The 16,031-nt window shown below is 38.8% G+C and overlaps 2 pseudogenes; one reads left to right on the top strand and one right to left on the bottom strand.

Annotated features, from left to right (window-relative positions):
- Positions 1–16,031, top strand: part of LOC129405017 (uncharacterized) — a 120,412-nt pseudogene that overhangs the window by 30,057 nt on the left and 74,324 nt on the right.
- LOC129405199 (U4 spliceosomal RNA) lies at positions 11,693–11,817 on the bottom strand (annotated as a pseudogene).

The following is a 16,031-nucleotide window of genomic DNA, read 5'->3' on the forward strand; positions in this document are numbered from 1 at the left end:
AGTTAGTTTAATTTTATCAACCTGAGATGGAACTTGGGAATCAATATTTTAAAATTCTGTGTAGGAGATTCTCATGTGCTACACACAGAGCACAGACAGAGGTTAATAGTCTTATTTCACATTTGCAGAAAAGAGGACTATGAAAAGAAAGTGGTTTGTCTAAGGCCTTATTAATCACTGTAGACTGGATTCTATGCATGGCTGCTGATTCTAAAAGATTTCAGGACCTCCTGCTCATCTGCTCATCATTTCCAAATACCTTAGGACCAGAACTGTCTGTTTACTGTGACCAAGTAATTTGTTCTTACCAAGTGAGTAATGTGGACACTAGTCACTGACTATGTTTCTATTTCCAATTATCACAGAAAGAAAATTTATAGAGCAGGCTTCTTCATAGCATTAGACATAAATATAAAAATCTATATGATGAGTTTTAATAAAATCAATATTTGCACTTATGTGAATGTCATAAAAAACAGAGACAAGCACAGTTGTGAGTCTATAAATTATTAAGATTAATGGGACAAAATAAGCAATTCCCTTCTTGTGAATTCCTTGTCTCTATATTCTAATGAGTAGTTATCAAACTAAAATGTTAAATATAAGCGACAATAATTCCATACCCAATATTGAATGCTTCTGAGAACATGTAGCAACATGAACTTGTATTCATGTTGGTGCAATGCAAGATGCACAATAAACACAGCTGAAGGAGGGTTCTGCCCACACCACTGGCCATTCCTCTAGGCATGGATTTAGCCCTAAGATGGGTCAGTAAAGGTCAGGACAAGTCGCTCAGCTTCCCCACTAGACAAAGTTAGTCATGTAGAGCTCTGAGGTCACACAGGTGCTGCATTGAAGAGAAATCACAACAAATAACAGACACATCAGCTTCTTTGTCATCTTGGACTTTGTAAATTTAGAGAAAAAGGAAGAAAGGGAGAGACTGAAAGAGAAGAGAAGCCTTAGTTTACTCACTGTACTTTTCAAGCTGAGCCATCACTAGGAATTCACTTGTTTATTATTATCATTAGTTGCTGAGCTCCTCTCAGATTAAGAGTCATATAATAAAAAGGGAATCAGCAAATATGTCTTGATTTAATAGTAGATGCCCATGGATTTATGTGCGTATACTATCTCTGTGTAATCATGGGAAATTGAATGTCATCTGAACTTTTAAGTAGACTGCTTTATATTTTAAGCTCACAGCAAAGTTAGGTAGAAAGTTCTGAAACTTTTTCCATTGTATCTCTCCCCCCCCCACCACACACACACATACACAGCCTTCTTCACTATCAACAACGCCAAGACAGTACACTTGCTGTTACCAATCAACCTACACTGATATGTCACTATAGCCCAAAGTCTACAGCTTACATGAGAATTTACCCTCTGTACTGTACATTACACGCTGTGGAAAAATTGCATGCGTCCATCGTAAGATAGCATCTCGTAAGTTAGTGATACCAGCATAAAAATCCTGTCTGCTCTGCCTCGTTCATCGTTACCTCAACACCCAACCTTGCCTGGACTGTCATCCTGTTGCTCATACATTTGTTTGAGCGGGCACCAGTAACGTCTCTCATTGAGAGACTTATTGTTACTGTTTGGGGCATGTCCAATTCACACGGGTAGCTTGCCAGGCTCTGCCGCACGGGCTCGATACTCTCGGTAGCTTGCCCGGCTCTTTGAGAGGGGCGGAGGAATCGAACTCAGGTCGGCTGCGGCTGCGTGAAAGGCGAAAGCCCAACCACTGTGCTATTGCCCAGCCCCTTGCCTGGACACCATTGTTATTTTTATTTGTTTGAAATGAAAGAAAAGACAGAATATTGTCTGAGATGAAAGAAAAGACAGAATGTTGTCTTTTTTCAAAGTTTCACATAGTGAAATCATACCATCTTTTCAAATGGACTTCTTTTACTTAGCAACATGTATTTAAGGTTGCTCCATGATTTTTCATGGTTTTCTATACCACTTACTTTAGCACTGGATAATATTCCATTATCTCAATATACAATACAGTCACCGCTGAATTATTTCTTGGTTACTTCTACGTGTTGGCTACCATAAACAAAGTTACTATAAACTTGCAGTGTTTGTATAGACAAAAATTTTCAGCTAATTTGAGCAAACATCTCTGAGTGGAATAGATGAATCATATGATAAGAGTTTGTTTTATTTTTAAGAAACTGGCAAGCCACCTTCCAAAGTGGATGTGCCATCTTGCATTGCGTCAACATGAACGCAAGTTTGTGTTGCTACATATTCTCACCAGCATTCAATATTGGGTATGGAATTTATTGTTGCTTATATTTAACATTTTAGTTTATAACTACTCATTATAAAAAGTTAGAGATGAGGAATTCACAAGAAGGGAATTGTTTATTTTGTCCCATTAATCTTAACAATTTTTATAATAAGCACTCATATTTCCTTCTCTTTCTCTCTCTTTCACTCTCTTTCTCCCTTTTTTGGGGGGCATTATGGTTTGATTGCAGATACTGAAAAGCTATCAGGTACATCCCTTTACCAACTTTCAACACTCAGCTTCTATCCAAAGTGATTACTTTCAATTATTATTGTCATACTGGTCCCTTCTCTTCCTAAAAGGCTGCATTTAAACCCAGACCATCTAACTGAAGATTTGCTATCAAATCTTACTTAAAAGAACCAGATCCATTAAGGAAAGTAAAGAAATACAGGGTAGACAAGCCCAACATGATGTATTGTCATATAATTAAGCCATTTAGTGTAGAAAGGGCACATACACATGCACACCTTAATAAACAGAAGTCATCCATAGGAATAAACCAAATGCAGTGTTTCAGAATATGACAAATGTGACACTGAACATGATGTCATTGGAGCAACATTTTAGCCACCTGGAATCAGCATCACGTTGCAGATCTGCCCCGTCCTTTGCATTACAACACACTCCACAGGGTTTACTGATTATAATCCCTTCAAACCAGATTTACATTACCAGAAAAATAAACATATCTTTCAAAGGGAGTAGGAAAAAGTCTTCCCTAGTATTATCTCTAAAGTCTGGTGCTTATAACAGATCTGAACATTTAATACATTTGAAGTTAAAAATTAAAATGCTGATAATAATTTAGCATTTTATATTATGCAAAAAAGAAAAGAAAAATAAAATTATCCAAAGAGGGCTAGACAGTTAGTACAGGGATGAAGGTACACATATTTCCCAGAGTCCTACTGGGGTGATCCCTAACCACAGAGCCAGAGAAGTCAGTCCTGATCACTGGCAGGTGAGGCCCAGAAACCCAAAAGAAAAAACAACATCAAGAAGAAAATTTACTTGAAGGATTTTCAGTCTGAGTCTCAAAGTATGTGTTGGTGACATATTCAAACTGAAACCCTAGTGAATCTCGCTTGAGTATATATCTAAATATTTTATCTAAATTAAAGCTCCATCAACACTGTATCTGTTGTGCCTCTTTGGATTTGAAAGCAGTTGAACCCAGAGCTTCACACATGCATAGCATGTGCACCACAGCAGAGCTGCCTCCTCAGCAAAAATGCTGTATCTATCTTCTAAATTAAAGGGCCCTTGAATGACTACATGGAGATAACAAGGAGGCACTTTCATCACAAGAGGCTAGAGTTTTGAAGACAGAGCAATGCTGAAGATGAACCTATGAATTATCGGTAGATGCATTAAAATTATTGATAACTAAACTCAGATATATCAGTCAAATCTTTAAAAACATTATCTCTATTTGATAATGAAACAAAATGAGGCTTGGAGAAATGAAAAGAATTGGAGAAATTGGCTTCATCACATATCATTGATGATTTCTCAAACATTTAGTAAGCATGTTCCTAAAACTATACTTTTCACCACAAAGGATGACTGAATGAGAAACAATTTGTGCCCTTTCTCGCTGCTTCAACTCTAGAGAAAACAATAGGCATGTAGACAATTCATTTTGCCAAATACTGATAATTTTGTGGTTAAAATAGATTTTAAACAATTCGTAACGTAAGTTGAACTTTTTGTGCATTATATTTCTTTGGTTTGGGGTTTTCTTTTGTTTTTGGACTACAGTTGGTGCTTCCTCTGGGTTCAGGGATCACTCTTGTCAGGCTTAGTGGACCATACGGGGTGCCAGGGATATAAATAGTGTATTATGCAAGGCAAGTGCCCTACCCACTGTATTGTTGGTCCAGCCTGGCAATATATACTTTTAAAACCATTCAAAGAAGAGAAGAGGCAGTATGTCTGTTTCAGGGGCATGCTGATCATAGACCTTGATTTTTTCTGCCCATTATCCTGGGAGAGACCATTCTACAGCATCATAGTTAACCAGTTTTGTTCCATTGTGCAATAGCTACATGCCCATAGTTTGTCTCTTAGACATGAAGATTTTCAATCAGAGTGAAGCCTTTGTACTTGCTTTTGCAACAATATGAAAGTGTAGTATGCAAAATCAGTCCAATTCTTCCTTTTTTCTCATAGAACCCTAAGACATCACATAGAAAAGAGCAAGACTGCAGTAGTAAATACAAAGCTCATGGCTCTAAGCTGGGTACAACTCAAACACGGTGTGTTCATTACTCTAAAATCTTGTTTCTGCGTATTTTTCCATTGTTGAATGTGCAAACAAGGTGGGAAGCCCAGTTTTTCTCAGAACTTTTTGACAATCTCTTCTTTCAGGAGAGACAGGACAAACACAAAAGCAAAGACAAGAAAAAAATATGCAGCGTCAGAGTGCAATGGTTCTTGGTACAAATACTGGCAGCTACATCTCGGGGAGAATCCCTTAGCAAATTCTTAGCCTAAGTTCGCTTTAGACTAAGCAGTAATAAGATGCGATGGAATGAGAAAACCTTAAATACGTTACATACACATAAAGCCGGGCAGGACCTATTTCGCATAAAGTGGGAATGAGTCTTTCTTGTCAAGAAGCCCAGCTCAGCAGGCTTTTCCGGACATAATTCTTAGGTTTCAGCTCAGAAAAGCAGATTGACCACCGAGTTGACCATGGACATCTCCACTCCAGAGCGGACCCGGCTGACAGAGAAAATAAACTGGGTGAGGAGTTGTCTCAAAGGCTGTTTTATAAATCAGATCCCTGCAAACAGCCGGAGAGAAAAATACCAAACGTGTCTCCCCCTTGCCTCAACTCTGTGAAATATGGTATATTTTTGCAAAGTCAAGTGCTCTGGGGTTCTCTGTTGCCTTTCCATGCAGGAGGCTGGGAGGGAAGGGCCCTTGGCTGAGGCTGGGGTGGGGGTGGGGGTGTCGGAAGCGCGGCAGCGGAGGTGTGTGGTCCTGCAAAGTCGGGGCCAGGCCCATGGCCTCCCTCCCCCCACCCATCCCAAACTCATTTATCACCTTGATGGTTTCAGCTCATTTGCAGCCAAGTTATTGTCACCCTTAAAATAATGTGGCTTGACAGGGGGAAAAAATGAAATCCTTGTGAAAAGTTACATAGTCATCACACTCTGGAGTCAAAATATAGACTTGCTGTATCCAAACACGGGCCCTGGGTACGGCGGGGGTGGTATTTCCTCTCTCCCGCAGGCTTTGGTGTTAGAACAGGACATTAACATTTATGTCATGTTAACGTGCATCTAGGCATGGCGTGTGGCCTCCTGCCACGGACACGGAGAAGCACATGCTGAGCATGACCGCCAAGACCTGCCCTATAAACGGAGACGCGTGTTTCACCGCCTGGAGAGTTAATAGTGGGCAACGGACGGAATATTCAGACGGCCCCCACCCCCACCCCATCTGAGTACAGAGACGGGATGTCAGGACACTTGACAGCTCGCTGCCGCCACTGACTTCCACCGCAGAGCTGAAGCATCGTCAGCCGAGAGGTTGGGGGGGGTCTTCAGTATCCTCGCCACCCCTTTCACTCACATGTGTGACCTTGGGCAACTTATGTTGGCCTCAACATGTGCTATGTTGGTTTATTGCAGGGGGAGAGTTGAATGTTCCTGTGAGGTAGTAGTAAAAACAAAATGGGATAATGTATGTGGAAAAGAAATAATAAGCCTGCATTATTATTGAGCGGGAAAAGGGAGAATTTCTTTTTTTTTTCCATTTGGTTCTGACTTCTTACCTTGTCCATACTTAACGCTGGGTTCTACTTACTACAATTTGAGAGTTCCGTACTCCTCTGCCCACCACCCTTTGGAAGAAATGAAATCAGGGCTTCCCTGGAATTCTGCCTTCTTTAACGGAACAAGCAAAAGGTGCTCCTGCCTGCACCTGAGGTTGCCTCTGCCCCCCCCCCAATCATTCTAGAATGCCCAAAAGCAGTACCACCCATCCTTTTGGGGAAGTAAATTCATCACTCACAGACAAATCCTGATTAGAATATGCCAGTCCTGAGACCAGAGCGATAGTCCAGTGGGTAGGGTGTTGGCCTTGCATGTGTCCAATGCTGGTTCCATCCTGGCATCCCATATGGTCCCGGGAGCACCGCCAGGAGTGATTCTTGAGTGCAGAGCCAGGAGTAATCCCTGAGCAACCCCAGGTGTGACCCCAAAAGCCAAAAAAAAAAACCCAAGAATATGCCAGTATTACTAGTTCTTTGTTTCCTTCCAGTGCTTTGTGGGTTCCTAGAATGCAAAATTGTTTCCTTTGAGTTTTCTGTGGATTTGACCTTGTTGTTTTCTTTAGATCTTTATCTGGCCACAGCTTGAATCCTGGAATGAAATTAATATGGAACGTTGATCAAATCACTGAAATTACTATAAAATAGATCTATAAAATGCATGTGTGTCTCCCAGTAATTTCTGTGTAGTATCACTTTATGAGTCTTTGTATACTCTCTAGTTGAGGCTTAATAACATAGGAAACAAAGTTTAGATCCTAGACCTCAAATTTTCTGACACGTAGTGACTAGTTTATAAGAATTTGAATATGGGGAATTTTATCATTAACACTTTCTACAAGGTCTGTTATTATCATTTTTGCTCCCAGATGTGTACAGGGATTTTTGATTGCACTCATCACCTTGGTCAGCGCTTGGAATCTGTCCTGCTCAGGAGGTCAAGATAGTACCTGTCCCAGAGCCATTAATGAGGAGTTTGAGATCTACAAAAGTTGACAGTATTCCTGGGGGAGGTGGGCCGGGCTGGGGGAGACAATTCTGCTGATCCTTGAGCTCTAACATTTTACTCTTCCTTCTTTCGTCACCATGCATTTGTCTTCATTTCCCATTAATCACAGCATAGGATTTAAATGACATTCTAAGGAAGCTGCTTTGTGAAAGAATATGCCTATGGGTTCATTTTGAACTGGAAGAGGAGTCCCAGCACCAGAGGCACAGAATGCTTTGAACACCTCCTCTCTGTCCTGTCGTAAATACAAGGCATTTGCATTATCAGGCTGGAAACTCTCTAAACTTGTTGAGAGCCCTCGGGATGTTTGTTTAGCTCTCTTTATTCATAAGTCTGGAAGGATGTGTCCATGTACATTTTTATTTAGGGTAGATACTCAATGTATATGGAATTCTTTTTTTCTATTCTGCTCTTTTGCTTTTAGGTGGTTTAGTAATTAATTGTTTTCCTGTGTTTGGCCCACAATCAAGCTCTAAGTATGGACTGATCTCACTGGAAATGCAAAACTATAAACTAAACAAAGGTGGCTTTAACTTTTGCTCACCATTATAGATTTTCTTTTAGCCCATAAAGATATTACTCATTAGTCTGCATGATTATGCTTATGTTTAGCATACTTTAATAATATTTAACATACTTAAGTATTTAGTATATTTTAAATAATAACTTTTGAAAAGTAATAAAGACAAATCAGGTAATTCACATGTTCAAGAGTTCCTTGTTAACTAGAAGAAAATATTTTTTCCTATACTATACTTCTCAAACTGTATTGATCTCTTCCTATTTTTTCAAGGCCTGAGTTATTATTCACTGTTACCATCCAAATGTATGAATATTATTGATGCTATTCTTTACTACCAAAATTACCTTAAAATTTACTTTTCTTTGTTTTATATATATTGTTAAACATATATCACTAATCACCCCTTGCACTGTGAAAAGATCTTTCAAGAATTAAAAAAATCTCTAACAATATTACTTTATGCTATAGATGCCTGAAAGTTGTATTTCAACTGAGTTGTAAAGAAGTATATTATTTTATGTTCATTTATTCAGAGCAGATTAATAATTAATGACACAATTAGATACCTTATATTTAAGGTCTGTATTATTTCACTGCATCTATTTATGCTTTGTTTTATTTTGGGGCCACACCAGCTGTTCAGTGTTTACTCGTGGTTCTGCACTCAGCAATCACTGCTGGCTGGGCTCATAGAAGCATTTAAGGGGTAGGGTATCAAACTTGGGTCAGCCAAGTGCAAAACAAGCTCTATACTCAAAGACTATCATTTCGACCCCTTTAATTGTATCCTCAAATTGGGCTTGCAATAATTTTTTTGAAATGTATATATAAAGTTTCTGATTCTAATTTAGCCTAGAGAAAATTGAATATTCAGTGAATTGTTTACAAAGATATGACTACTAATTGTTGTGCCTGGTGAAATTCCTATGTTTTCTTTGTATTTCTTTTATTGTTCATTTAACATTTTTGTATATTGTTTTTAAGACAAAATTAGTACCTGAAGTGTAGAGCTACTGCAGTAAATTGAAGCGTATCTATAAGATAATATATTCAGTAATTAAAGTTAATTATTTCAAAACATGCTTAATATTGAAAAACATATTCAAGCTATGTAAAATGATAAATACAAATATAGATAACATTACACCAGATTTTTCTCTGAGTATCTATCTCAGGTAAAACTGAGAAGAAAAAGACATGAACCAAATGTTAGTTTCATCTAATTGTTGTGTATTTGGTGGAACTCCTATTGTTTTCTTTTTGTTTGTTTTATTGCTCAAAATTTCTATAATGATTATAATATTAAAACCATAAAAATGTGAAATGTTTTTATGATTATCACACAAATATATTCTCACAGGAATAAACAGTGGGATTAAGAGAATGAGAGTGAAAGGGAAAGAGAAAAAGAAGAGAGAGAAGGAAAAAGATACTCTGTCTTTACATTTCCTATTTCATTTTTCAACATATAAAGTAAATGTAAAAGTGAGCCTTTGATTGATCAAGAAGGGCCTGGTGTTGATCTCTGCAGGCACTTAAAACTCATCAGCTCGGAATCTGCTTGCATTTAGGAAAGCAAACAGCCAACCAGGGGTTCCAAATAAAAGCACAGGGCAGAAGTCAGCAAAGATCATTATGGCCATCTTCAAAGGCCAGCTCAGACCACACATTTGGGTGGCAGCTCACATGTTCACCATTCAAGAATTCGAGAAAGAACAAGAAGAGGACAGAATTGGGAGCGGGGGAGGGAAAGAGTGGCTTCCTGTGTCAAAATCCTGTAAAGCTAAGTGATGTCACATTTGAAAGAGACTAAAGTAAGCATTTCTGAGTTACGGTCATCAGTGACAATATAGTTCCTGTATTTGGAATGATTATTTAATTCCCCTCCTTTGCCATTGCAAATTTATCTTCACAATTAACATAAAGTCTTCAATGTGAAATTTGAATTTCTAGAAAGAGAATATGTTCCAGCCAATTTAAGAGATGCCTGCTTTATCAGAGCGCTATTGAATCATCACTCACATATAAGCCAATCTCAGCTGTCTGAGCTTCTTTGTTCTTTATCTTGTGTCTCTCATCTGCCATTGTCCTTCCTTGGCCTTCATCATACTCTTCTTCCAAAGCCTTAGCTGAGATTTCAATTTGTCATGTTGCCAACATTAGACCCAACTCCACATGACTTGCTAAAGCAAAGCTTTACCAGTTTTATCAACACATCTCCCAAGATCCATCACTCTCAATTTCTGAGAGAGTACTTCAGGGCCAGGCTGGCCCGGTTCTACTCATGGTACAATCTACAGCAATATAATGTATAATTTTTGGGTTGGTCCTTCCAGAAAGGTGTGGGCTATCTATCTACCAGAGTTAGTGATGAATATATCAGCTGTATATATTACTTAGGAAAAAAGAGTCAAGTTTATTTTTTTCACAAAACACTTGTGTTGGACCAGAAGACATCAATTAAACACTAAGAAATTTTTAGAAAGAGAAACATTTATTGAGCACCAGAATCTATACAGATTGCCCCCTGCCCATTTAATTATGTGAAATACTGTGCCTTGGCTAGTCTGAGGGTCTGTTCAGTAACAACGGCAACTGGGTCATCTTACCTTAGGAGAGGATCAGACTTTTAACGTAAGATACTTCTAGGTTAATTATTTATTTTAACTTAAAAAAATTTTTTTATTGATTTGAGAGCTAGATTTTACACCCTTTTTCAGGGAGAAATCTTGGGCCTACCTTATTTTCTGGATGATGTAGGGCAGTGCTTCTGGGGATCCTCTGGCCTTGGTGGGCCCCCAAGAATATTTCAGGAGGGCCAAAGGTGGAGAGCTAGCACATCCAGGTGGGGTGGAGGGAGATACAGCATGGAACTAGGGGCCCAACCTGTAGGATGGGGACCACAGGAGGAGACAAGGTCAGAGGGACCAAGGGTTGAAAAAAAAGCTAGAGATAAAGTGAGTTTTGTGGGGATCCGGTGCTTTCCTGTAGTAAAGGGATGTCCTAAGGATGATGGGAACACATAGAACCTAATGTTTCTGCCAGGTTTGAATTAACGTTGCTTGGAGTCATGTTTCTGTCTTCTTATAGTACTTCCTCTTTTTATGATCCTGAGTCTTTTCTTGCTCTATCCTGGTAGATGATCTCTCCTACTTCCTCATTCTTGAATTGTGTGTTCTGTATCTCCCAGTCAAGTAACCAGGCAAACAGATTCAGCTCTAACCAAAGAAAAGGAGTTAGGCCCTAGGACTTGGAAGTTGAATTTAAGAGACCTTAGTATTTCTCCTTTTGAAGCCAACTGATTTTTGTGCTCCAGGCTGCTTTCCATACGCTCCGGCTGAGCCTCATGCATGAGTGAGCATATTCCTGAACCACGAGGCCCCTTTACACTTCACACCCATTTTCCATAAAATCATAGAGGGAAATATATATATATGTATATATATATATGCCTGTATCACAACAGAGCCTGGCAAGCTACCCGTGGCATATTTGATATGCCAAAAACAATAACAATAATGGGCCTCATTCCCCTGACCCTGAATGCGACAGGGACGAATGGAGACATTACTGGCGCCTGCTCGAGCAAATCAATGAGCAACAGGACAACAGTGATACAGTGATACAGTGATGCCTCTCGGAGAGCTCTGCAAGCTACCAAGAATATCCTGCCCGCATGGCAGAGCCTGGCAAGCTCCCAGTGACATATTGGATATGCCAAAAAATGGTAACTATACCAGGTCTCATTCCCCTGACCCTGAAAGAGCCTCCAATAATTGGGAAAAGAGTAAGGAGAGGCTGCTAAAATCTCAGGGCTGTGACGAATGGAGACGTTACTGGCACCTACTCGAGTAAATCAATGAACAATGGGATGACAGTGATACAGTGATACAGTTTTGATAACAGCAGCTAATAATGACTGAGTAATAGTAAGAACAAGATCCTTCCCTATATGTTACATCATTTCATCCTTATACAGATCTGTAGTCGAGCATTATCACTTTATATTACAAAGGAGAAAAGTTGGTGAAGGGCCTAGTCTCAAATTCTAATTTGGGACAATAAGATGTTTATTTCAACCTACCAAGAAGAACATCAATTGTATGTTAAATGTTTGGAGAATATTTTCAATTAGCAAATAATCACACCTTGGATAAACCTCAATGGCTACAATATTGCCACTGTGCAAAGCTGGATATCATATATTTGTGCCTCATTCTCACACTATTTACCTGGCTGGAAATAATAGCAGATTTCACCAATTAAGGGATCGGTCCCACAAGATTGTCCTTCACAGCTCCACAAGTCACAGACTGTCTATACGTCTAACGCTCCAGGCTTCTGTACGGGGTTAGCTCAATTTGCTTGAAGGACTCTTAGAACTCAAGAGAAGCATTTTATTTCTTAGATCATTAATATATTACAAAAGGATACAACTCTAAAACAAACAAATGGAAGAGATGCTAAGAGTTAGGGCTGTGGAAGCTTCCACACTCCCTCCAGGGCTCCAAACTTCCTTGTTCACCATTGCGAAGCTCTCAGACCTCCCCTTCATGGTTTCTGTGGAGGTTTCATTCCACAGGCCTGGTGGATGAAATCAGTTCTTTCCCCAGCTGGGAGCTTAGAGACTTGGACTAAAATTCTAATATTCCAATCATTTGGGAGTATTCTGACAAACAGAGCACAACCTGCTGATATTTTCAAAAGTCACTTCATCAGCTTAACAAAAGGCACCCGTGGGGTCTCACAGCTTAGGGGACTCCAAGGATTTAAGGAGCTACTTACCAGAAATGGGGGAATAAACACATCTGTACCTTTTTTTTCCAAAATGAATCATAATATCACACTTAATCTGTAGCATTTTGAGTAATTCATCCAAGAATAAGAGAATTGGAATTGAGTTTCAAAAGAACAGTCAGGAGTCTGGTTGCATTTGGTAATGCTTCTCTTAAGGCATCAGTTTAACCTGGGGTTGACCATTGGCTCACTATGTGTGACTTGTAATACACATTTTTGACTCATATCCCCTAGGGACTGAATAAGAATATTTTCATAACATATCTACAGGATCCCTCTCAGATTTAATTTATAGGAAACTTCAAGAATGTTTCCCTATTTTTTGCCATGCGCTGACTTTAGCAGCAATTCTTGAGCACTACAAATAAATACTGAGAATAGAAAGAAAGATCACTGCAAAGATTCTGGGGCCAGTGATAGTACAGTGGTGAGGTTCTTGCCTTGCCTGTGGGTGACTTGGATTTGGTCTGTGGCATTATATAAGGTGTCCTCAGTGACCACTAGAAATGAAAGTGATCCCTGATTGCAGAGCTAGGAGTAAGCCCTAAGAATCATGGGTGTGACCCACCCAAAAAATTCATTCTGCCTGCACCACAAATAACTCAAAGTTTTTATATATATAGCATCAAAATTCTGAACATCTGACAAATTCAATCATTTAGTCAAAAAACTCTGCATTCTTCATGGCCAGTCACTGAAAAAAGATAATAAGAAGAATTCAGTGCAGACACTCTAGCAAATGGCTCATATACATTCCACCTACAAGCAAAGGCAGGTGGAAGTGAGATCACGCAAAAGTGGGAAAGTTGAATAATTTTTTATGAAAGAAAATGCATTTGAGGGGTGGGAGATTGTTCAGCAGTAAGGGCAACTTACGGCAACTGAAGTTGTCCAAATCGGGTTCAATCCTGGCACCACATTGTTCCCAAGCATCAGCATTACTGGATCCTGGTATGGAGGCCCCGGAGCCTGGTCAGAGTGGCCCCAGTACTCACCAATACTGCAGAACTTGCCCAGCTCAGACCCTGCCAGCACTTGCATTCAACCAATTCCTGGCCAGGACCCCTGAGCCTTCGGACCATTACTTGGGAAGCCCTCAAAAAGGAAAGGAGCAGTATTGGGAATGCATTAGGTGTCTTAACCAAGAATAAACATTTCTCTGAATCAATAAGAAGCACTATAATCTTTAAGTAAATGGTACTGAACCTTTTAACCTGATTTGAAATCACTTGGCTTTTCCAATACGATTGTTTCTATCAGTCCAAGTCCCCTAGGACAAGAGAGTGCTTAGGACATCAGCGTGGGGAGAAAGAGCCTAGTGAGCCAACACCAAGAGCCAAACAAACCCAGCTAGCTCTGTGGGGGAAGGGGTGCACGTTCAGAACTTGAGCACAGCTGTAAGACTTTTTCCCTTGACTTGTGTGGCATGGTGCTGAGTGTAGAGGGTGGGAAGTGATGTGGAACTGGAATTCAGAATGATCCAGGTCCCACTGCAGTAAAAGTCTGCCCAAGCAGCAGCTGAGTACATAAAAGCCCATAAAGAAAACCAAAATAATGATATTCCCCATTGTGACTGTTTAGTCTTTCTGTAGAGACTCATGGGGTCCTGGTTATTATCTATTTTTAATATCACTTGACCTGAAAATTTATGCTACCATCTGGAAAAGGAGACAACTTTTTCCCTAATGTGAATGTAAGTGAAGAAAAAAAAAGATGAGGGACAAATCCTAGAATGTGTATGATTTTTAAACAAGCGGCAGATACTACACTTTTCCTGGCATTTTACAAATAACTAAAAGAGCACATCATACATCACTACCCATCAACAATAATTTTGCTTGTACTTTATATGATCCTTTTGTGGTACACTGAATTTGCAAATGGAAAAGTTTGAAATATAAGATTTTGTTTCATATATCTGATCTTTTTCCCCTTGAAAAAAGTAATGCAGCTGCTCTTTGAAGATGCATTGCTGTTTCTTTCATGCCCTTGTAGTTTAGCGCCATTCTTTGACCTTTATCTTAGAAGAAACAGTTCTGTGTTTCTTCTAGGACTGAATTGAAGATCACATTGAATTCAGCTTTTATCTTTCATTCAATTTTTTGATCAAGAGTCCCTGGCAGGACCCTAATACATTCAAAATTCTGCTACATAGCTAATATATGAGTGCAAAGAGGTGGCTTTCATTGAGACCTTTGGGGGAATCTAAGAGGCAGAAAGTCAAGGAAATATTTTAGAAATCATAGTGACCTGTACATACATCAGGTACCACAATAGCACCTCACTCTGAATTTTTAAAAATGCAGTGAGAAATAAAGTTTTTGGGAGGCTACAGAAAGACAAGGGGGTGGTCAGTGTTCAGTGGCCAGAGTTTCCCTTGAGGAAATTATAGGTGTGCAGAAGTTGAAAAGTATGGACTGTAACATACCAAGTGAACAAGAAAGAACAGGATAACTCTAATTACCCAAATTGCCATTTTCTACTTTATATTTAAATTTAATTAGCCATTTAAACTCTACAATAGAAGATGCAGTGGGACTGGAGAAGACTGGATTATTCAGTTTGTCAGACAACACGAGTAAAATATAGACTGTGAAATAAGGTATGGAGAGAGCAGATGGGACCAGACATCACTGTAGCACAAAAATTCTATAACATATGAATAAATTAGAGTCTGAAAAAATCTGAAAGGGTTCCAGGATACATTCTTCGATATAATAGTCCTAGGCTATCAAAAAACAACCAGAAAATCTGTGTTGGTCTATTATTAGTAGAAAAATTGAAACAGAATTCAAAGATTCACCCCAGAGAAAAACCCAGGATGAGCTTCAGAAGCTAATAACACCAAATTTTCAAAGAAGTATGAATGTTTATCTTTTGAAAACTATGTTTAAAATTTGGAAAAGTAGGGAAAACACTTTATGAAGTCAGCATGATCTGATGCCAAAACCCACCAGTCCGGATTACCACACCAGCAGTAAAATATAGACTAATATCACTGGTATTCATAGAAGAGAAATAATCATGAAAATATAGACAAGTTGACTTCAGAAATATGTATGATAAGGGAATTAACAGTATTGAACAAGGACAAATACTTGGTTTTAGATTACAAAACTTCTTAACAAACAGGTATAGAGAGGAAGAGAGTTCAGATCACACTAGAGTTAACATAAATATTGGTGGAGGGTCATGGACATGTTTGTGGTGGTGGGGTTGAAAAATGTTCTACAGAGACTAACATGATTGCAATGACGTAAAATATAATAACAAAATCAATGACTTTTATTTAAGTATATCAATCTCTATGATAAAATTACTAAAAATGTAAGTAGAGAATAATATAATAAAAAGCCTTAGATGACAAAGTATAGCTAACAACATATTCAATAATAAAAAACCAAAACATTTTGCTCTAAGTAACAATGAACACTCTCACCACTATTATTCAGCATAGGACTGGATTTCCTGGGCAAAGCAATTAGATTAAAAGAAAACATTAAAGCAATCCAAATATAGAAATAATAAAGTAAAACTTTTGCATATATGATATTAGACATTACAAAGCTTCCATTTTGGAAAGGGCAGAGAGATAGTTAGATGGGTTGAG

This window comes from Sorex araneus, chromosome 5 (assembly GCF_027595985.1).
Source record: "Sorex araneus isolate mSorAra2 chromosome 5, mSorAra2.pri, whole genome shotgun sequence".
NCBI lineage: Eukaryota > Metazoa > Chordata > Mammalia > Eulipotyphla > Soricidae > Sorex > Sorex araneus.